At 49.1% G+C, this 23395-nt stretch overlaps 1 non-coding gene across 1 annotated transcript; it reads left to right on the top strand.

Annotated features, from left to right (window-relative positions):
• The first annotated feature begins 20011 nt into the window (after positions 1–20011).
• Positions 20012–20083, top strand: TRNAT-CGU (transfer RNA threonine (anticodon CGU)). The gene has a single exon. It is a non-coding gene; the product is annotated as a tRNA-Thr (tRNA).
• The last annotated feature ends 3312 nt before the right edge of the window (positions 20084–23395 follow it).

The following is a 23395-nucleotide window of genomic DNA, read 5'->3' as shown; positions in this document are numbered from 1 at the left end:
GAGAGAGAACTGGCTTGCGATTGCCTCACGTATGAAGGACTTGAGGTCTGCCAGCCGCGCTACCTGATCACATCTCGCCTCCAAGCCAGGAAGCCTTGCATCTCATGGTGTGGAGCGACGGGTCATCGAACGCTACCCACGGAGCTCCTCGTAGCTCTGCCACAGCGTGATGACCTCAGACACTGTGCCTGGGTTTTTGGAGAGCATCATTGTTAAGGCATCATCGTCAATGTTTTTCATGACGTTCTTGATCTTGTCTGATTCGGACATGCTGTTGTTGGATCTCTTGCGTAAGTCGAGGACATCTTCGATGTAACTGGTGACTGATTCACCGGCCTTCTGACCGCGTTCGCGTAAGCGCTGCTCCGCTTGCAGCTTACGAACTTCAGGGTGGCAATTACGTTGGTGATAGCGGTCTTAAAATCGGACCAGCAGGTAGCGAAATCGGACGCGTGGTTGTGTTACCACAAACTTGCGACGCCCGCAAGGTAGAACACCAAGCTTGTCAACTTGCCGTCCTCGTCCCATTTGGTGGCGACCGTCACGCGCTCGTAAATGGCGAGCCAGTCCTCCACGTCAGTGCCATCGATGCCCGTAAAGATGGGTGGATCGTGGATCCTGGGGACACCGGGACAAGGGGGTGGCATGGGAGGAGGCGTTTGCTGAGAGGTGTCGTGGGACATGGTAGATGGCAGGGTACGTGATCGTAGTTCCAAGGGCATTTAAAGGGATTTCAGCTCTCTCCACCAATTTATTAGGGTGTTTATTACCGGCACACAGCGAGCATACACAATGGCGACAGTAACGGCCAAGCACGGACTCTCAGCGTGAGTGGCGTCCTTTTTGGGTAGACCCACTAGAAAGCACTCGAGAATTCAACCCATTTGAGTGTTCGGAGGCATCTTTACAGTAATATTAATAATAATAATATTATTAATTATTATTATTATTATTATTGTTGTTGTTGTTGTTGTTGTTGTTGTTGTTGTTGTTGTTGTTGTTGTCGTCGTCGTCGTCGTCGTTGTTGTTGTTGTTGTTGTTGTTGTTGTTGTTGTTGTTGTTGTTGTTGTTCTACACACCATGAAAGCGCTGCTGAGAGGATCCTGTTGCCTCGGCAACAATCTCCTGGTGTGATCTATACAAGATCCTATGAGCCGGTTCCGAATCGGTGTGAATCGGTAAAAGTGGCAGCTTTTGCCAACGTTGTTGGCTTCTGCAGACGTCACCAAGGGCCACACACTGACAAGTGCCCTCGCAGAGCATGCCGAGAAGACGAGCCACGAGCTAAACGGGGACACCGCACGCATTATGGCTACGGAGAAGAATTCGATGACCAGACTCAACCTCAAATCACTTGTTATTCAGACAACGAGTAACACAATGAATAGATCACATGTCACATTGAAGCACGCGTGCTCCCGGACTTTGCGTAATGTGATCAAATCCGTATGCATAAGAACCTGTTGCTCAGCCATTGTGAACAACAAATCCGGAAAAAAACGTATTCTTCTTTTCTTTTGAAATCAGTGATTGGCCTGTTTTTTCAACAATGCCACGCCTTTACTGCCGAGAAAATTGGACGGATCTGTATGCTTCATTGCAAGCTAGTGCAGGGCGTAGTGCCGGGCCTTATAGCTCTCAGTTGTTTCAATATCTATATATATATATATATATATATATATATATATATATATATATATATATATATATATATATATATATATATATATATATATATATATATATATATATATATATGTATATATATATATATATATATATATATATATATATATATATATATATATATATATATATATATATATATATATATATATATATATATACAGAAGATTCACTTCGGTTGCCACAAGGTTATAACTATGAAAGTAGATGCGCTTTCACATAACAACTGTTTATTGTGCCGACGTTTCGACAGGAACCCCGTCTTTTTCAAGGCATAATACTGCCTTGAAAAAGACGGGGTTCCTGTCGAAACGTCGGCACAATAATCAGTTGTTATGTGAAAGCGCATCTACTTTCATATATATATATATATATGTATATGTATATATATATATATTTTAATTCAGCGTAAACTAACCTGTGAGACTTGAGCGTTCGGTGTACCAGCTTGCGTCTTCCAACACTCTATCAATTACAGAATACAATGTCTGCATAATGTTAACTTTATTGATATTCACATTTTTGACAGTTCAGAGTCATTTATTTCATCCGAGGTTAGCGTTGTCCTAACCGAGTTTTGCTCAATGTACAAATTCTTCCTACCTCCGCCAGCCTTCCGCATGGCCGCGGTATAACTTTTCATTCCACTTCAATCTTTATATTGCTGTCTCATTTTTCCCTCTTCCTGTTGACTTCAGTTTGTCTATGCGCCTTTGCTCTTCTTTATTTGTATTTACTTCTGACTGTGTGGGGATCTGAGGCGCGCCCGCGACCATTTCGCGGGCATTCCGCCGCACGGCCGCACCCTTTTGCTTTTTATGCTCCGGTTACGTGCGCGGCGAGGGAACTCTCTGCTCCGTGGTCGGCGTCAAGTAAGCACGTATTTTCCTTGGTCCGCGTTCTCTTTGGGAATCGCCGGACTGTATCCTGCCTGGGGTGGCCTTTGGCACCTCGGCAGGCGTGTTTACTTGAGTGCTAGCTTCGGTAGCGTACGCTAAGCCCACAGCGGTGCCTAGTGCTTGGAGTGGTCGTACCACACCGAGCCGCACTTGCCGTAGGCCCAACCGTACGAGGTTTGCCCTAACACTCGCGACAAGGCCCAGCAGTGGCCATCGTGAGAGTGCGCAGCATAGCCGAGAGGGACCTTTTCTCGACCGGTGGGTTAAAGCTCGCCATTGCTGGCTGCGACGTGCTCGCGGTTTGCCCTTATCGTGAACGTCCGCGCGCGGGTGCCTTTGCTCTCCGCGTCCTGGGAGCGGACGTTGTACTGTTGTTCGGGGTGCCGCCCAGGGCAATAAAGTGTTGTGTATTTTTGGATTGGAACACTGTCTGTTTTGCCGCGCCTCGCTAAACGCCTTATTAGTTGAGTGCGTGTGGAGCGGTGCGCTACACGTGAGCAGGTGACGGAGTCGCGGCCCTGTGGCTCGCTACGCGTGAACCCGCGGTGAACATACGCTATGGTGAGTAGCGGGGTCACCACACTGGCGCCCAACGCGGTATCAAAGGCTCGTTAAGCTTTTGATTACTCTTAGCCGAGTCAGCCCGCCTTTGCGAATCAGGCTCGCCGTAATTACCCGCGTTATGTCTGCTCCGCGTGAGTTTTGTTCGCTGATGCTATTAGCAGATACCACATCGCTCGAGAACAGGGCCAGTACCTCCCTTGAGTATCACAATCGCGCACCCTCAATTGTCACAAGCCCCAGTCGAGATGACATGAGGCGCTACATAACAGCTCCCCTAGAGAGGTAGCGTGTTATGGGTCCGGGGCCATAGTCCACCCCGAACAGTGCACACGGGCAAATAGGACTACTACTGCTCCATTTGGAATGCACGGCAGTTCCCTGTCACAGCGCTCTAAAACGGCTTTCAGTGGAGCCTCCGGGGTGCAGATCGGCAAGGCGGCCTCAGCCGTTGCCGAATTTCGCCCGCTGGCTACTACGCAATCTAGCAGCCAGGCTCATTTCGAGCCCGCGCCCGTACCGCTAGCCGCAAGCGGCCTAGCAATTTCACGTGATGCTGCCCCAAGAGGCAGCTGTAAACAACAGGCGCTTCCCAATGTCACGACGGCGGTATCCATTTTGAAATCGCGCCGCTAATGCACCGACAGCTTCCTTTGAAGCGGGCGGAGAGACGCTGCTGCAAAATGCCGCCCAAATGATTCGGGCACTCACGGGGGCAGTCCAAACGCTTTCGGTCGTTCCGAAACGCCCTCATCCCGCTGTCATGTTGGCCGTTCTGACCTACAGCGGGTACGGTGATCTGCAAAGTGCAAGAGATTACCTGGACTCCCTCACACGTTATCAGAGAGCCAAGGGTCTAGACGACCAGGAAGTGCTCGGACGCATCGCCCAGCTGCACTGACTGACACGGCGGCCTGGTGGCATCGGCTTTCCGGCACCGAGCAGCAACCCTCTGTCGCGAAAGGCAGAGTTGAGCAGAATGCTTTTTCTTTTTCCAATGGTGTTACATTCTTTTTCGACTGCTCTTGAAGAAAAACCCCCAAAGAACAATTCTAGCGGTGTGGGGGGGGGAAGCTACATCGAGTCGTTTCCTTCGCGCCCCGTGCGCAAACGACTGCAGGCACACAGCGGGGGTGCTTCGCGGGACGACCAGAGGCCAAAATTGAGACCATGTGTGCGCGTCGCCTCTGCTTGCCGGAATGTGGTGTGTACAGAAATTGAACTGGTTTTGTCGCGAGGCAAGCTTCAGGCAACCACGAAAACTCATGTGTATTTGGTTATCCTCGGCTTGCCTTATTGGTCCGCGCAACCGGGGACGCTAAAAAAACCTATTTAGGCAGCGACACGGGCTCTTTTTGAAGGGAGCGGAGTCGGGGTCTACAGCGCATCTCACCACCGGAGACCAGTCATGCAAGCCGAGGGGTATGCCACAATTTTCTATGTTTTGTCTTTGTGACCTAGTGCATTTTGTAAATTGAAGTTGCGTTGGCTAAATAAACGCCCAATGAGTGCTCACCGAAATCATCGTGTTGACTTCTCATCGATTGCTTCCACGTAGTTTCACCCACACTTACTCGTCTCCCTGGTCTTCCGATGCGCCTAACTTTGAACAACCCCGACGGTTCGCTACAAAGTGGTAGAGGTTGCTCGGTAATGATAGTCTCGATCTAAAATTATGCCCCGAGTCAACAATAAATATCAGGAACCTACCTCTGACTGCTCTACTATGACGGAACCCCCTACTTTCTTCTCTGCTATGTCTACCTCCCAAGCTAAACCTTTCGTCGTACCACCAGTCTTTGGAGGCACGCCGGAGGAATCTATTTCCGAGTGGCTACTTTGCTACGAACATGTAGCGTCGCTTAACAATTGGTAACAAGCCACGAAGGTGAAATTTCTATATCTGGCTTCAGACGAAGATGCGAAAAAGTGGCACACTACTCAAATTCTAACCGGTGCCCCTAATACATGTGAAGAATGGGCGACGCTACTAAAAACGTCTTTTACGAGTCCCCACTCAGTCGAGATCGCCCATTTGCGGCTACAAAACCGCACCCAATTGCTGATTGATTGATTGATTTGTGGGGTTTAACGTCCTAAAACCACCGTATGATTATGAGAGACGCCGTAGTGGAGAGCTTCGGAAATTTTGACCACCTGGGGTTCTTAAACGTGCACCCAAATCTGAGTACACGGGCCTACAACATTTCCGCCTCCATCGGAAATGCAGCCGCCACAGCCGGGATTTGATCCCGCGACCTGCGGGTCAGCAGCCGAGTACCTTAACCACTAGACCACCGTGGCGGGGCACCCAATTGCTGCCTGAAACCCCCGAGCAGTACTACTATGACGTCGTACAGCTGTGTACAAGAGTGAACCCGTCCGTGACGGAAGATGATCGATTGCGGCACCTTATGCACAGTTTGGGTCCGGATGTTCTGGAGAAAATGATAATCGCAAACCCGGAGAGCTACGCTGCATTCCTCCAAATTTTGTAACGCATAAATCAGGCAGCTTTGATGAGCCATGCGTCGGGGCCACAACCGATTGGCATCCAGTATTCTACCGGATCGCAGTCGTGGATGCAAAACATCGCGCATCCAGTAGGGTTCGCACCCGCCGCAGCGACAGGGCACCCTCCTCCTACGTGTGTCGCCACTTGCGCCGCGGCCGAATTGTGTTGCCCGCGGGAGGCTGCCGACCGCGAGAGAGACCTGAAAGCGATTGCGGACTAGATCGCCTTGCTGTCTGACCGGCTAAAAAGCATCGAAGACGAGGTGCGTCGCCCCCCAATGCCTTGGCCTCAGAGAACTTCCCGCACCAACGACGGGCGTCATCGATGCCAGATTTGCCGCCGCATAGGTCACATAGCACAACAGTGCTGGCAGCGGTTCCGAGACGGCAGGAACGATCAGGTGGAGCTCCTAGGCAATCAGAATGGGCAGCCTAATCCTTAGGGAAACGAGAACGGCCGGGCCTAGGGGGCCAGCCCGGCCGCCCCATCGGCACATTGTCGGAAGGTCAGCTTCTCGCAGTCCCTACACGAGCCAATGGTACAGGAACAAAACATGTAATTGACACCGGCTCATCCGTAAATGTCATCTCAGAAGAATTAGCTATCAAAATATGTGCTCCATCCAAATCGAGAAAAGATATATTCATCCGAGGAATTGGCGGAGGCACGCTCACCCCCAATGGTGAAGCTGAAATAAAACTTCAATTTGGCACCACCAAAGTTCACGAGACGTTTTTAGTGGTGAAGGATTGCCCGTACGAGCTACTCAGTGGTCTTCCTTTTTGTCGAGCAGCCCGGCTTCTCATTGATTTCTCCAAGAAAGAGCTGCAACTTAACGGTGAAATTTTCCGACTACGTATACTCAAGTGCCCCCGAACATAATGATGTACTCACAGTGCGGTGCCACGAGCAAATTCGCATTGAACCTCGCACAGAAGTCGCTATTGAAGTAAAGGTCGCAAGGGACAGAATTCACCTCGTCTAACCGAACAGCACGCTCAGAAACGGACTTCAGGTTGCACGCACAATAATGAGGATCGTGCATGAGAGAGGCCTCATTCGCCTAGCTAATTCTACCATGTCGCCAGTAAACCTGCTCAGCGGAACAAAGCTTGGATAGGCTTCATCTATTCATGACGCACAGCTGGCAATCACGGCCCCCGAGAACGATCGAGTGTCTCAAGAGTTTGACATAGAGACTGGGGATCACCTACAGCCATTTAAACGAGATGAGCTGCTGTCGCTCATTGAGAAGTACCACCATCTATTTACGAGCAGTGACAACCCCATCCGGCCAACTCATGTCGCTGAACATGTAATCGACACAGGCGATTCTCGACCAATTCATCAGCACCCATATCATCATTCCCCTTTTGAAAGGCAACAGATTGAGCAACAAATAGAAGGAATGCTGCGTGATGGGATAATTAGAGAGTCTCACAGTCCTTGGTCATCACCTGTCGTCCTCGTGAAGAAGCCAAACGGGACTTGGCGTTTCTGCGTCGATTTCCGCAGAGTCAATGAGGTCACTAAAAAATATTTGCGCCTACTGCCACGAATTGATGACATTCTCGACGTGCTACAGGGGTCAAAATACTTCACCACACTTGATCTAACATCATGCTACTGGCAAAAGGGCATCAAGAAGAAAGATAAGCAAAAGACCACATTTGCCTGTGGACCCGGCCTGTACGAATTCAATGTTGTCTCTTTCGGCCTGTGCAACGCCCCTGCCACATTCCAGAGAATGATTAACAAAGTCCTCAGTGGTCTTCTCTGGAGAGTTTGTTTGGCCTACTTGAACGACATCGTTATTTTCTCGAAGACTATGGCAACTCATTTGCAAGATTTTGAAAGTGTGTTTTCGGCTTTCGACGCGGCAAACTTACGCCTGAAGTCCGAGAAACGCAGCTTCGCCCGCCAGGAGATCAAATATCTTTGACACATTCTCACAGGTGAATGCATCCGGCCGGACCCACGCAAAGTAGCAGCGATCGAAAAATTCTCCAAGCCACGAAACAAGGAAGGTGTACAGAGCTTTCTCGGAATCTGTAACTACTATCGGCAATTCATCAAAGATTTCTCTCGTATTTCTCGACCTCTGACCAACTTAACAAAAAAGGATGTTCCTTTCGTCTGGGATGCGGCATGCGAAGTGGCCATGCAATCCCTCAAAGAGAAGCTGATCACAGCCCCAATTTTGCGTTAGTTTGTGCCGGGAAAACTGATAGAGGTGCACATTGATGCCTGTGATTACGGCATTGGCGCCGTGCTTGTACAGAAAATTGGAACTCAAGAGAGAGTCGTCGCCTATGCCAGCCGCCACCTTAACAAGGCTGAGATGAACTACAGTACCACTGAGAAAGAATGCCTCGCTGTTTTGTACGCCTGCGGACAGTTTCGGCCATGCCTCTTTGGTGCTAAGTTCACGGTCGCGACTGACCAAGCCAGCCTGGCTTGGCTAATGAAAGTAAGGAATCCAAACGGTCGTCTTATGCGATGGTCCCTGTTGCTTCAGGAATTCGACATAACGTTGCGACACCGCCCTGGCCTCATGAATGGAAATGCCGACACGCTTTCCCGCCTTCCTCATGATCCCGCGCCTGTAAGCGAAGAAAACCCCTTACCATTGCTGGTTCTGGATCAGGTGGATGTTGGAAAAAAGCAGAGGGCAGACCCATGGATGAAAGAAATTTTGCAGCACCTCGAGCCCCCGGATGCGCCCGTTGTCAGGAGAACTAAAAGAATGGCACGGAGCTTTCGGTTGGTCGACGGTTTTCTGTATCGAAAGGCGAAAGGGTCTCAGGAGGATCGTGCGGCGCTCGTTGTCCCCAAGTGCTTGAGATCTGAGGTTTTAAGGTACTGCCATGACGACGCCACGGCAGGCCACTTTGGTATCAAGCGCACATGGGAGAAAGTTCGTTGCCAATATTTCTAGGCGAAGGTGTCCTCGTACGTAAGCAAGTACGTTCTCTCCTGCCCCGAGGTTCGGCGTTTGGACGCCGGAGCGAGCGGACGCGCGTCGCATACGCTCCGCCGAACGTGTGCTCTCGTTGACCGGATTACTCCGATATCACCGCTGGCACTGTGTCGGATCATCAAGTTTTACCTTTCCTGGGAACCGCACACCCTTCCCGAGGCTGTAGAGCATCTCCATTTTTCTCTATCGCCTTCAGAAGAACCAATGTGAGCGCTGGGCCGCTGGGCCTAAGCGTCGACCCAGCTCGCCTGTGCGAGTACGGGTGACTTGGCCTAACGGCGGGACCCCTTCCACAACAATATGAAAGCTAGCGCTACGCCAACTGCTGACGTGACTACTACCGGATGCGTTCAACCTGCATTCAGCCCCAACGACATCCTTGTTAACACGGAATCTCTCGACCTCGACGAGCTCACTTCAGCAAGCGAAGAGGAAGTTGCCGTGCACCATCCCACATCGTCTGCATCGCTGGGACCGGCGAGCGACACCGACGCCAACTGGAAACTGGCGATTTCCCGTCGCCAGCGTCAAGACAAAGCTCGAGCGGAATGGATGCAGCCGGCCGGTCCTGCAAGCACTCCGCCCAGTCACGTCAACGCCGGGGCAGCCGCGGCTGTGAGCGCTCCTGCCGCGCAGGCAGACGTGGCCGGCGTCGCACCGGTGCGAACACCACCACCCGTAATGAAGCCGCGCCAGCTACGACGGAAGCCGCCACCGCTTCCATGCACGGACATAAAGATCGTCATGCACCCGAAAAAGGGCCAGGCCATTCGGAACTTCACTACGCATCAAATCTCCCGAGCCGTAGCAGTGGCGGGCAATTCTCGACCACATTGTACTGGTGATCATTTCATTATGCGTACTCACCCTCGTTTGAACATCATTATTGGCTGCATGCCACATGTTGAGACGGCCAAAATTCTTCGTCGGATCACCACCCTCACGCTTGAGAGGAAGACCTACGAATTCAATACCTATGTGGCGGCCCCTGAGGGCACCTTGCGGGGAGTAATTCATGGAATAGACCCTGGCACAACTCTGGGGGGTCCCTGGCCCTCGAGGAGAAGAAGCCGAGCTCGAGCAGATTATGGCGGCCCGTCTTGGTGGTGGTGAGTCGGGTCAATCGCACGCGTTCCTGAGCTTCGACGACCTCTCCTAGCGTGTTATGTACGCCAAGCTCGAGGAGTTTGTGCGTTGGAATAGTGATAGGGAGGCCAAGGGCTCGTTTGACCACCTTGCGAATAAGCGCATTGAGTTGATCGCGCTCAGCACGTAGCCATTTGTGATAGCGGCAACGTAGGTAAAATGGCCCAAAACAAACGCGTGTACAACACGCAGCAGGTTGTCTTTTTTGAGGCCATGCTGCCGGTTGGCTACTCTACGTACGAGTCATATGGCATTCTAAGTCTTAATTCTGAGCTTGTGTACTGTTTGGGTGTTGGTTCCGCGGGACTCGTTGATCATGCCGAGGACCTTGATGGTGTCTACCCTGGGTACTGTATGACCATCTCTAGTGTGGAGGGCGTTCCGCCGGAGGTTTCCACCCGTTGGGCTTGTCCCCCCGATGTTTGGGCAAATATATCAACAGCTCCGACTTCGCGGGTGAGCACCTGAGACCGGTGTGGTTGAGGTAGGACTCGGCGGTGTCGATGGACTCTTGCAGGGCGGACTCTATGAAGCCATCCGACCCTGCGGAGCACCATATGGTTACATCGTCCGCATAGATAGTGTGGTTTAGCCCGTCAATTTTCGAAAGTCATTCGGAAAGCCCAATCATCACACGGTTGAAGAGAGTGGGCGAGAGGACGGATCCCTGAGGAGTGCCCCGCTGTCCGAGCTCCACTTCTTCGGACACTAGGTCTCCCACGCGGAAGACGGTTCTACGTCGAGTGAGAAAAGAGCAGATAAAGTAGTAGAATTGATGCCCGGGCTGCGAATGCTTTCAAGATTGACGAGTGCGTTAAGATGTCGATCGCCTTTTCTAAATCGAGACCCAGTATTGCATGAGTTTCCCGAGTGTTTTCGCCATCTAGAATTTGATGCTTTAGGAGTAACATGGCGTCTTGAGTGGATTACCCTTGTCGGAAATCGATCATGTGGTGCGGGAGGTAATTGTTATCTTCGAGGTATCAACCAACCCTGTTGAGGACAACGTGCTAAGCCACCTTGCCCACGCATGACGTGAGAGATATGGGGCGTAGGTGATCTAGGCTCGGCATCTTTCCCGGTTTGGGGATGAGGACCGTGTGAGCTAGTTTCCAGGCATCGGGTATCTCACTCTTTTTTCATATTTCGTTGATAGTGTACATGAGGTAAGTGACGGAGGGATCATCCAGGTTGTGTAGGAACTTGTTGGTGATGCTGTTGGGGCCAGGGGCTGAGCAGCCATTGAGCTCATTGAGAGCTCGGCGCACATCTTCAATAAAAAAGTCGGCGTCTAAGTTGGTGTTGTCGCTACCAGAGTAATCAGGGTGAGGGGTCACAGGGCGCGTGGGAAGCGGGAGATATTTTTCCACGAGGTTCTTGACAACATCTTCCGAAGATACTGTCCGTTTAGCTTGATGAAGTATCTTCACGATCGAATAACGCTGATTCGTGCGGGTGTTGGTTTCATTTAGGAGGGGTTTGAGTAAGTTCCATATTTTGCCATTACGAACTTGGCCATCAATCGAGTTACAAACTTCGTCCCACTGCTGTTTTGAAAGGATGCGGCAGTGATCCATCATGGCCTTGTTCAGCTGAGATACGCGTTTGCCTAACCTCCTATTAAGGTGCTGGCCCTTCCACCGGCCCAATAGAGACTGTTTGGTCTCTAGTGCGTGGGTGAGACGACTATCCATCTTTTCGGTTGGAAGGTTTGTACTGATATTTTTGGTTGTCTTGTTGTCTTCGGCTTTGAGCGGGGTCGCCAACGTCTCGAGGCTCGGTGGGGTATTGAGAGGAGATCGTTCTGCGCGGGTTTTACGAAGAAGGTCCCAGTCGACCCACGTGTACGACTTGGTCTTCCTGCCGACTGTGGGGAGGTGTACGGCCAATATGAAGTGGTCGCTACCGAAATCTACCGCGAGGTTGGACCAGCGGGCGTCGGTGATATTCTTGACGAAGCCGAGATCCGGCGTAGTGTCCCTTTAAGTGGAAGTACCGGTGCGAGTGGGGAAGGTCTTGTCCGTAATGAGAATAAGGTCCATGTCATTCACATTTTTGCAAAGCTCGTTACCTTTGGGTGTGTCCTACACGCAGCCCCAGGCGCTATGGGCGGCGTTGAAATCACTTGCAATCACTAGCGGGTTTGGCCCCGCCAGACGGATGGCTTACTGGAACAAGCGTGTGAACATTTGTCTATGGTGGCTCGGACTACTGCATACATTGAGCATGTACAGGCTTTGTTGTGATATGTTGCCAGGGAGAATTTCGACCATAACATGTTCAATTTCGGGCACATTGAGACTGTGCGCTGTGCAGGTAATCTTGTTAGCGACCAGAGTAACGGTACCAAGTCCTCCCGAGGGGCCGGACAACCACTGGTATCCGGAAAACGTGGTGGTTGGTACTACAGTCTCTTGTAACAGCATGATGTGTGGTCTGGCTTCGTGGCTACGGAGGTATTACTGCAGGAAGGCTTTCTTGTAGGCGAAGTTCCTGCAGTTCGATTGCCAGATTCGCAACTCGTAATTTGGCCTGGCCGTCTTGAAACGTGTAGGAGTCGGCCTGAGCATAAGGGCCCCGTCAAGTGGTGGACTGGACACGGTTGTACGTTGCGACAACGGCTTACCGGCGGCAACGGCAGGGGCGACGACGTGATCGAGGTATTGCTCCACTTGGCCAAACCAATTACCGTGGGCCTTGAGGGTAGACTGCACGAGAGCCATGCTTCCGCCAAGAAAGCGAAGGCTTTCTCTAATCACCGATAGCGTGCTCTTAATTTCGTCTGCCTTTAAGGCTGGCTGGTCATAGGCGGCTGCGCGTTTCTTGAGTGCGCTCTCTTAGTCGTCGTTACCGACGCCTACGGGTTGCGGCTGCGACGGGGTGTCTGCATAGTCGTCGTTGTCGGTGGTGGGCGTAGCAGCTCGTGCGTTTCTCTCAATTTTTAGTTCGAAATTACGACTATGAGTTTGCGTATTGCTTCTTTCATCAGCGCATTTTCGTGCTTAGAAATTGCTATCTCAGATGTGGTGTGTCATCATGCTCTGGGAGTCAACCCTACCCTGCCTGTGATATGATCTTTGCTTTCCCCCGGACGGTGTCCGCCCAAGTAAGAGTTCCCCGCTGTTGGCGTTGCCTGGCGATGTTGGCGCCGACGGGCTCGGCGATCGTTGATGGGAGAGCCCGGTGAGACTGGTGTGAGGCCTGGAACCGGAGTGGGAGCTGGAGCGTGACTCGGGCCGGGAACCTGGACAGGAACCATGACGTGAACTAGAACATACCTGGAGTAGCCTCGTGATATAGATCTGGTTGGGGTACCACTTCGCGCGCTGCGGGAGTGGGTCCGAGGGTGGCTCCGGGACCTTCATGCACGCATGGTGCGGTTCCTGGGACGACTCCGGGATCGGGACCGCGATCGGCTGCCATCAGATCGACCATCTGTAGAAAGCTTCGAGGCTTGGTCGTCATCAGCGGTTGCGTTGAACTTGTTCATTGCTTCGAGACCGCTGTTGTGTCGCGTCGAGTGTGCTCACTCTCATCGTCGTCGTCGCACCACGTATGGAATGTGGTAGCGTTCCTTACATTCCTCGTCGGCAGTACGTGAGGTGGGCTCCTCCGCAAAGCTTGCATGTTGATGTGCAGCGGTGTTCTTTTTCGAGGTTATGCACACTTCAGCCTCGGCAGATAACGTCTCCAGGGTTCGGGCAAACGTCCACTCGATGGCCGAGCCGACCGCAGGCGTAGCAATTACATATCTGTCCACGGTATAGTGTACATTGAAGTAGCACCGATCCGTATCGCACAAAATTGGGCACGCGATGTCCATCGAAGACCATGATCACTGAGGTGGTACTTCCCATGTTCTTGGCAGCCAGGGCTAGCAGATTGCGGTCTTTGACATTCTTCGCATCAATGTCCGCCGAACGGTCCTGCACGGGAATCCCTCGAATGACGCCTGTGCATGTAGAATTTGGTGCCTCTTCGATAGGCACTAATTTCATAGGTCTTGTCAGCAATGCACATTTCCTTAACGTGCACGTAGCGATTAGCATTTTCTCTCTTCGGCGTGCTTGCCACTAAGATAGTCTGTTTAATATTGGGACTGAGCATGTCTGCTTGCTGTTCCATTGAGCTGATACCTGCCGAAGTCAAATTGGCTTCAGCGTTCGTAATTGGGCCAACCCTAGCGATCTTAAGACCCCCTATCGGTATATTAATGATGCGGATGTCGTCCTTTGGTAGTTGAGGCCTTCGGCTTGCTCGAATATTTTTGTTCTTCTCATTTTCTATGTTGTGGGGCTTGTGCTGGTTGCGTTTCGAAGCGCTATATGACGGCGCACGTTTGGAGCCTTCATTTAGGGCTAGCGCTCGGCGACACGAGGCGGTCTGCTAGCCTTGGTCTGCCGTAATTTCCTTTGGGTCAATGTCTTCCCCTGTCACTTGGTACTCTATCACTAAGCGAGACAGTGCAGCTACGGGGCGCGCGAGCGAGCCCGCTCCACGTTAGAGCCAAGAAGGGCTAGCTGTCGGCGGGCGAGCGACGATGGCGGAGGCACAATAAAATGCAAGAAACAAGCACTCACTGCACCCAAATCGTATCGGCAGAGTCATTGTATCTCCTGGAAGTCCTTGCACTAATATAACGTTGAAATTACGAAGTAGCGTCGCGAAAACATTGAATAAAGCAGGAGCCGCAGTAGAAGCGTTTTCGCACACTTCGGCTTCTTCTTTCTCCCTCTCGTGTGCACACGAAATTGAAATATTTCGGAAAGGTTTCAACACACTTCTTATTGGCCACGTGGCCAAGAGTCAGATACATCTCGCAAAGTGTATAGTCATTAGAAAAGGGGTTCCAGTCTTGGCTTGTCACTGACGCTAAACGAGTCGATGTGCTCCGGTTTGCGGTGTCACTGGCGCAAATTCCGTCGTGACTCCCCTTGGACTTAGGTTTGCAGGGGAGGGGAAACCTCTGCAATTTCCCGCCATTTTAGATTTATCTTTCAAACGCCTTACATTTTAATTGAATGGAGAGGTACAAGTATAGTGCAATCAATTTTTTTGTATGTGCCTGTTTATATTTATGGCTCGAGTAGGCCTGGTTCAACACCCCCTCTCCCCCCGCTGAACGTGTCTATTAATAATGCAACGTAGTAATTCGTCCTACTATAGATATTTCTAGTATGAAATTTCACATGTATTCAAATTCGTACTTGTGCATATCACATATTTGCATCTTTTTGTATTCATTACAAAAATTTACCGTGCCATTTATGCTTTGAGAGTTTAGTAATGATACCAGTTGCGGTATGACTGTGATGTGTTTCTTTATTTCTTGTGTTTGGGATATTAATTACCATTTAGTGTCTTATCAATTACAAGTGCCATTAAGTGTTTTTTATGTTATAATGACGTTGGGACCCTTTAAAAAACCTGGTTGGTCCCTAAAAGTGTAAATACATGCACAAAGAACGACCGAATAAACTTCAAGCTTCAAACTATAGTGCCTAGAATATTCTAGACACTATAATGCAACTGCCACTTGACCGTTTTCGGAGAATCATTGGATTCAGAAGAAGAATGCATTTACATAGGTTGGAGGACCACGCTCGTTTTTATTTTTATTTTAAAGCACGGTTGTAATTTTTATATGAATGAAAAAAAAAACTAATATGTCTTCCATGGCAACATGTGTGTCCCTCCTTGTGATATTTCTGTATTTACACCACTCGTCACTGTAGACGCACCCGGTACTGGAGTGAACACATAGCGACATTTTCACCTCGAAGGCGGATGCCCACAAGAGTGCACCAATCAGCGCGCGCGTCATGAGCCACATGGTCGGTGAACCATTGATTGATTGATTTGTGGGGTTGAACGTCCCAAAACCACCATATGATTATGAGAGACGCCGTAGTGGGGGGCTCCGGAAATTAAGACCACCTGGGGTTCTTTAACGTGCACGCAAACCTGAGCACACGGGCCTACAACATTTCCGCCTCCATCGGAAATGCAGCCATCGCAGCCAGTATTCGATCCCGCAACCTGCGGGTCAGCAGCCGAGTACGTCGGTGAACCGTGGCCTCCGATATGGCGGGCGCGCGGCGGTTTTCTCTCCGGCCGTCCCAATTGCACGGAAAGAGCGTGTTTTCAGAGGTGGGAGTGGCCAGCTCTGTTCTCCGCTCCGCAGCGCTCCTTCGTATGGTCAAGCGCATATATTTCATGTTCCTTTAGGCCGAGTACCTAAGGGAACACGAAATATACGTGTCGACTAAAGGTAACAGGAATGCAGCGGTAATGAAAAAGAGGGCACTGTGGAATTACAATAGGTATGATGTTGTGAGAGGAATATGGAAAGGGGTCATGGTTCCTGGTCTGACGTTCGGCAATGTGGTCTTGTGCATGAGATCATAAGTTCAAGCAAGATTAGAAATTAGGCAACGTGGAATAGGTAGGCTTGCCTTAGAAGCTCACGGGAATACACCAAATCAGGGAGTACAAGGTGATATGGGATGGACATCATTTGAGGGCAGAGAAGCTATCAGCAAGATAAAACTGGAGAAGCGATTGAGATAAATGGTTGAGGAGCGTTGGGCTAGCAAGGTTTCCAGCTACTTGTACATGAAGAATGTCGATACAAAATGGAGGAAGCGAACCAGAAAATTGACTGGTAAATGCTTGGAAAACAGAAGGGGGCCAAGCCAAAAAGAATTATCGCTTAAGAAGAAGGTGAAGGACGCTGAGACCGATATGTGGAGAATTGGCATGATTAAGAAGTCTGCACAAGAACTTTATCGAACTTTTAAGCAGGAAATTGCCAAGGAAAGGATCTATGATGATTCTCGGGGTAGTTCTCTACTGTTTGAGGCCAGGACGGGAGTATTGCGAGCCAAGACATATCGGGCCAAATACGAAGGGGTAGACACGGTATGCAGTGCATGTGGAAAGGAGGAGGAAACTGCCGAACACTTGATAATGTTCTGTAAAGGGCTTCACCCTAAAGTTCAGGATGATGGCGCAGAGTTTTTCAAAGCACTGGGGTTTAGGAAAAGGGAGGGCAAAATAGACCTTAAACGGGTAGAATTAATTAGAAGGAGGTTATCTGATTGGTGGCTAAAGTCAAGGCACGAGTGAAAATCAAACCGTTCACTGCAAAGTACGAATCCTCAAACTTACTGTTTAAGAAAAAAATAAATATAGTTTTTACTTCATTAAGTATTACGGCTTGGTGGCGCTAGCCACCGCCCGATCTAAAGGGTACAGCCATATCCATCCATCCATCCATCCATCCATCCATCCATCCATCCATCCATCCATCCATCCATCCATCCATCCATCCATCCGTCCATCCATCCATCCATCCATCCATCCATCCATCCATCCATCCATCCATCCATCCATCCATCCATCCATCCATCCATCCATCCATCCATCCATCCATCCATCCATCCATCCATCCATCCATCCATCCATCCATCCATCCATCCAAAAGGCTGCTGCGCTGTTGACAAAGCTTGCATGTGGCGAGAAAAAAAGGTTTTGCGCTTTTACATTACTTCACGATCATTAGGGAATATCTGTCCAAGGTATACGAGAGGCAAAGTCAGTGATTGGGCATATATATTCTCAAATGGGCTTTTTTTTGCTGTAGATGTGCACCGCCCATATTAGAGGACTCATAATTGGGATGCCTTTGAAAGAGATCCGGATGTGCTGGAACCTTACTGTACTTCAAAACTTGCAGACTGTATAAAACAAAAAGGACAGCCCGATCACCAAGCGAAGACAGAAGAATGCCGCGTTCTACGCTCACGGTTTACACTCGATTAAAATGGTTACTTTTTCTTTCCAGTCAACAAACTAGCGCTCCTTCTCGTTGTGACGCCGTTTAAAGAATCCTCTCGTCGAGTCACAGAAGGAGGATACAGGAAAGAGTGTGCAGGTGGTCGCCATGCGTCTAGACTATAGGTCTAGACTGAACGTCGCGGGTTCTGCGACGACTACGGGCTGGTTACAGGCGCGTTTTGGTCACTTATGATCGCCCTTTCACACTGTGAATTTTACAGGTTTTATGTGCATACGTCGGGCAATATAAGAATGAACATAGGAATACTTTGCTTCTTCAAGAAGTGCGCAACACGTTTTCACAGTCTAAGGCTCCTGGTATGAAAAACTGGGACGTTACATAGCAGTGACAATTCGCAGATTTTTCTTTACTCAGTAGTATAGCTACCTCAGGGAACACTTAGTTTTGATTAGAAAGACGCCGATTTGGATGCACTTCTCGTACAATAAGTGAACATGACACTGATATTGCGATTGTGCTAACAAAACATTATCAAAATTTAGAAGATGAAGTAGGATACGATGCAAAGTCAGGCACTTTCACTGTGAGAGACGTGGGGAGTGAATGTACGACGGCTAATCGAAGCACAGCTCTACAATATTACGGCAAAATTACTTCCCACGTACCCTACTTCAATCACATGACCAGTGCACTCAGTTATCTAGAGCGTAACTGCACTTCGGTTGACCACCTCATAAATATCCGTACGCGATATAATAGTAAAACTATGAGTCAGGATAAAAGAGCAATACGATTCAACTACAATAATTAGCACAGTTTTCCCCCATACAAGTCTACAGAAAAGAAGAATGTCAGAATGCCTCTATATTTCTCAAATCGAGGTATTGAGCACCGAGATAAAATGGACTATAATGAAAAAAAAGCAATACTGCCACAAACGCATTGAAACCTTCTTACAATATCCTATCGAGAAAATGCAGCAGTCGGTGTGTTTTTTTTTTTCGTGAATTGGGGCGAAATAAATGCAGTAACAGAAACAAATGCTTTCCTTTAGTTCAGCAAGAAAACTCTGGCGGTGATTATTGCAGGTACGCGGAAAAAACAGCCCCGCGTTCACTGGAACATTGCGCATCTCTGCTGTCTGCCGCGGTCTCCGCCGCCGCCGGAATCCGCGCCCTGTCGCGGTAGATAGGCACGCGAGGCAATACACGTTCATTTTGCTGGAGTACAGTGGCTTGAATACCCTATTCTAGCCACTGTAGCTGGGGAGCGCAGTGATTGGGACGGCCTATATTAAACTAGAATATAGGACGGCCAGACAGAAACACGCCGTGCGCCCGGCATCTCGGAGGCCATGGGTGAACCCACCTAGGAGAGCACTAGGGCAGCAGCCAATTACATGAACGGGATGATTTCTTTCGACACGGAGACATTCGGCTGTCTTACTATGGTCATGTGGTCGGTACACTCAACCAACAATTGAGAACGCCACGTTGGCGTTGTTCAGCCAGTCATAGTGGACGTACGGGGCCGCCGGCCTCGTGAGCTTTTCATATTGGACCTGTAATACAAGTAGATTGAACTTGAACAAACTGCATAGTTGCATCATCATTGTATTATTTATTGGGTTCTGCGCTTCCAGCTGAAAACACGGTCGAGAGGAATAATCTCGCCTAACTCATTTGTGGTTACTGCAAAGAACGCCACTCGTAACTATTCAGATACCATATTCTCGTCCTTGCGTGAAACTTTTGGACGGTTGACAAAAGTAGTACTTCATGCTGGTGCGGGTGAACTTGGTTTGTTCCTGAAGTTCTGGCTTTTATTTTTGTGCTGCGATATATTATCACCGTTCACCAAGGAGCCCGGTTATGCATTATTGCAGCATCTTTTAATAATGTCGTTTGTAAACAGAAAGCTCCAAGCAGAACGTAGTCTGTAAAAAAAAAAAAGGTAGGCGCATTTTCATGCGTGTGTTCGTGTATGTTTTACACGTCATCGCAGTGCCACAAGACCACCACAACATGTTTTTACGACGCAACAAATCTCCCGTTTTTGCATCCGAAGCAGGCACGAACACCGGCGCACTTTTTGAACTGGCCGCATTAAAAGAAGGCGCGATGATTTATTTCTTGCACTCTCATTAATGTGACGCTCAGTGAAGTAACTGACTAGCCGACGGTTCTTCATAAAGAAAGTTGACTAAGAAAGGGTAAAAATTTTCTACTTCTTGAACGTAGGCTCTCACTGTGTCTTTTTATGTCCATGGTTTCCTTCTCCTGTCTTTTTTTTTTCGCTTTCGTAAAGTTCAACTGGATTAACTAAACACTTAAAAAAACGAGACAAAGGGCCATCAGTGCGCCACGCAGGGAGCAGTTCGGATACTACCTGAAAATTCTAAGCAACGACAGCCTTCAGTCGTCGCCGTTATAGCTCAGTGGTAGAGCGCTGGTCTCGTAAACCAGCGGTCGTGAGTTCAATCCTCACTGGCGGCAAACGTTTTTTTTTTTTCACTTTCTTCTTTTCTTTTTATTATCTATCCATCAAGTTACGATCATCCATTCAAAATCAACGTTCTCAATAGCAACTGGTTCCGTTTGCCAATGGCCAAGGCATAAATTAAGTCAATCACAATCGAGAAATTTGATCTCGATCGAGCGCGACCATTGTCGGAAGCGCCCCTGGTTACGTAAGCCTGAGTGCGCAAGAAACTGGCCGGTAATGCACCTTATATTAAGCACAACTTGACGCAACTGCAGTTGGGGCTAATGGCCTCGAGGCCCACCTCCGTAAATGGCGGCGCCACCATGGGCGTGACGTGCTTTGCAGGATCACGTGGTCTGGGCTGCTGCATCCGCTGTTTTTTGGAGCGCTGCGCACGTGCTTTGAAAACGAAACTTTCACGTTCTTCCTGCGCTGCTGTCTGTTCAAATGCGGAGCTTTTTTTTTTCCTTTCTCGCATATTGAGCACAATGGAAGCTATCGTTGCAGGAGTGGCTTTCCGAAGGTGACGAAGATGGCGCTTCTCGGTGCCGGTGTGCCGGATCTATACAACAGAACCCCTGCCTACACCTACCCATCCCAGTAGCGGATCTAGGAGGGCGCGGGGGGGGGGGGGGGTGAGGACGGTAGGGGCGATCACCCCACTCCCCAAAGCCTGTGTCATGAGCACCCCCTCTCCCTATTCTTGAGTCTTTCCTGCCTATACCTCCTATCACCGAATAGTACTATGGAGTGGCACCACTGTAAACACGCATTAACAGTATTTATACTAAATTGTGGTTGTACTAGTGAAAATAAACAAAAAGTAACAACCCCGCCCCCCTCTTCGCTGTTACTTCAAGCGACTGCCCCCCCCCTGAAATGAGGGACTAGATCCGCCCCTGATCCACCCAACAAAAAATTTCGTGAAGCGTGCACGGGCTGTGGATCTCAGAACTGGCAAGCAGTCATCAGCTACGAGTCGTGCGTGTAGCAAGCACTTCTGCGACGAAGACTTTCGTTACTGCGTCGGTGCTGCGATGCTCGACGAGCAGCTTGAAGCACACCATCGGTCGCGTGCGCTACCCGCCGGCTAATGGGGTTCATCCGCCGCAGGACGGAAAAGGCGCTTCCTTGCTGGCACACTGTAATGACGCGCATGAAAATGTTTGCAATTTACGCGTTGATGTTACCCGGCTTTGCAGCTGCAGGTTGCTGTAATAGCTTTGCTCTCATTCACAGCGACTTTGAGTCGCTGTGAATGGGCTTTGGGCTGTCCACATGTGGACAGCCCAAAGTTTGCAGTACAGGTCTGGCGAACGTTATTGTATTTTCTTTCTTGTCTTTGGCGTTACATGAATCTACATGCTTGGTCTCGTAGACCACTTCTTCATCCACCAACCGTGTCCAAGTCGTGAGGCTTTCATCTGCATGCGAATGAGTTGAGTGTAAACAGCGCAGCAAGTTCACTCCAGGAACGCAAAGGGAACTATAATTACGGAATATATTCAACAAGGCATCGCCACTTTGCTCACGCTTTGTGCGAGCACAAGACAAAGCGAACGCACTGAATTGAGAAACAGGAGAACTCGGCCAAAATTGCCCACCGAGAGGACCTAACACTACATAGTGCGAAGCAACTTGACAAAGTACATTGAAATGTACACGGATTTAAACAGAAGAAAAAATAAAAAGGCATTGAGTCTTCGTCACGGCCCATCACAAATAGGCACATCAAACGCTTATAGTGGTAAAAAAATGATTTCTGACTTGCTATGATCAATAAATCAATCAATCAATCAATCAATATAGGAACGTTATTTTCACCAAAAATCTAACACTTGCATTGAAAAAAAAAAGGTGGCTGGGAAAAAAGCTGTCCAATTACAGCTTGACAAAGCCCCAGCCATCCATCGGCGGTGAAACGAGAGGGTGCAGCATTTGATCTCAAAGAATAAACCAAAAAGATGCTAAACATTTCAAGTATGCATTACAAATTAAAATGCACAAACGAATACAAATATGCATTCACGTATGATAGACATAGACATATATGCAGAGTATATAAATAATGAAATGAAAATAATTTGCAAAACACGTGTATGTTCCATTCTTACAAAAAGCAAGTTTGAATAGTTACGTGAACAGCCCTCTGATTTCTTTTTTTTTAGTGGAAATAGCACATAGCCACAAACGTACTTATCTGTGTATACTCAGAAATCATCATATTCTGTGGTCTAAACTTCACAGCATGCCCGATTAAGAAAGGAAAAGAAGACAACTACCCGTTTGCAGCACGAAGCTAGAATGAAATTCGTTCGGATTTCTCAGAAAGGAAAGCCTCTTTGTGGCCGAAAAATTCGTCCCGGTCCGGGGTTCAAACTCAGGACGAACGCCCTTCTGGGGCGGTCGCTTGTGGCGAAAGTGAAGCCATCGATATGGACATCATGCAGACGCTCATATATATTCAGACTCAGACGCACCATAGGTGGCCGCGCCCTTGCACGATCGCGGCCTCGTGATTTCCTTAAACGACATATTTCGCACAGTTTACACTGAGCGGCTGACTGTATTTTCGGGCAAGAAGCAAGTTGACGAGTCCCCAACGCGGTGACCACGTGAAACGGGCGCTTCGTCTTCCGCGAAGAGACAGTGACTGACTGTAAACTACCTTGTTCTTTCTACTCAGTGAAAATCACTATTTTAACACTAAAGCACTTATTTTGTTTCGAAAGTACCTACAGAAATCTTCTGTAGCGCTTCCGAGATGCGTTTTTCTTAAAGGGAAGCTGAAGCACTTTTCTAAAAAAAAAAGTGACCTAGGAGCGTGTAAGGACAGTTTCATCCTTGCTCAATTAGAAAAGCGATGTGAGAGTTCTCAAAAGTGAACGACAATAGCAGTTTTTGGCGAAAAAAAACATGATGAAAAAATAGCACTTTTCGGTGAAAAAAACAGGTGCCCGGTAGCTGTGGCCACCATGCATCTTGAGACGCTGAGCGAACACGGTGACGTTATTTGATATGACGCGTCATCTGCAACATCAGCACTGCTGAAGTGTGGCCTCTTCGATTAGTTCCGGCAATGGCATGTGATGGGTTAGTCACGGAGGCCGTGGTTGAAGATAAGAAAGAGCTTGCTGGGGGCCAGAGGAAATGAAGATGACGTATGTTTCCACGCCCACACTTTCAGAAGAATTTCATATAGAGATTACACCTCAGATATTCAACAAATTTTATTATTTTTCTCCTCCCCCCCCCCCTTTTTTTTCTACATTGCGCCAAATTAGTTTCACAGTCAAAACACAGTAATCATATTCCCCTAGTCT

The sequence above is a fragment of the Rhipicephalus microplus genome, chromosome 4 (genome assembly GCF_043290135.1).
Source record: "Rhipicephalus microplus isolate Deutch F79 chromosome 4, USDA_Rmic, whole genome shotgun sequence".
Taxonomy (NCBI): Eukaryota; Metazoa; Arthropoda; class Arachnida; order Ixodida; family Ixodidae; genus Rhipicephalus; species Rhipicephalus microplus.
The sequence above is the reverse complement of the archived record's forward strand: the minus strand, read 5'-3'. Positions and strand labels throughout refer to the sequence as shown.